This window comes from Austrofundulus limnaeus, unplaced genomic scaffold (genome assembly GCF_001266775.1).
Source record: "Austrofundulus limnaeus strain Quisiro unplaced genomic scaffold, Austrofundulus_limnaeus-1.0 Scaffold146, whole genome shotgun sequence".
Lineage (NCBI taxonomy): Eukaryota > Metazoa > Chordata > Actinopteri > Cyprinodontiformes > Rivulidae > Austrofundulus > Austrofundulus limnaeus.
The window spans coordinates 336372-337446 of record NW_013952548.1 but is presented as its reverse complement, the minus strand read 5'-3'; positions in this window follow the sequence as shown (position 1 = coordinate 337446).

The window sequence follows — 1075 nt, the reverse complement described above, 5'->3', positions numbered from 1 at the left end:
CTTCAATGTTCCTGAAAACAAGAAATGGTGTGTGGAACCATTCAGTGTCCTAGCACCTTTTAAAGAGCAAAAATGACAGATTTAGTTCAACAAAATGTTAGTCAAACATTATACATAATATTATGTAATATTGCAGGATTTTGCTGATGTTTTATCAAGTACAGTAAGTGCCAGGAATGATTCACAGCCACCAAACCATATTGTAGCTAAATATATTGAAAACTAAAAGAGTTCAGAGGTTGATCACACAGTAAAAATGCACATTTAGTGATTACTATTTGAGGGTTATGATAAATATGACTAGTTCATGAGATATATTGTTAATAGTAAAGACAAATTCACATGCACACAGACAAGAGTAAAAATCCAAGTGCCTCATCTTTGGCAGCAGGAAATAAAAATAAAAAAACATACATAAGAGAGGATTTCTTGAAGGAATGCATATTGCATGAATTTCTGCGGATGCTATTAAAGAACTTTATTTTTAACATAATAACAGATTTCAACAAAATACATCTGTATAGTTTTCAGAACACATGGTTTAAAAGTGCAGAAATTAACCTGGACTGATGAGAAAATATATTCCGGAGCAGTTGGCAGCTGATGTAAGAATGTTGTGATTGCATTATAATAACTTCTGTAGTGCTTTTAATTCCAAAAGRTGTATCAGAGTGATGAGAAAATTATAGGTTGACAGTGTAATTGTGCAAATTCAACGAACCTTCATAGAAACTCTGTTATAATCTTCTTCTTTTTTTCATTCTGGATGACAGTTTTTGTGCAATAAAGCTAAAAGGGTTGTGGAGCCAAAGGGTGACTCAAGTCCAGAGTGTACTTTGCTTTTATGCTGTCTGGCACTTTTTTTTTTTTTCACCGCTGCAGTTTCTGGGTTCTGACAGGTAAGAATAATAATAACTTGTAAACTCTGGACCCCTTTTGTCTGCAGTGATTAGAAGTCCATTTAGCATTTGACTTTAAAACAAACCCTTTTTTATGGATACATCCTTAAGCTTTGATTTAAAAGTTTTGAATCAGCTGAAATCACTGCTGTCAAAAAAAGAAAGAAAGAAAAAAA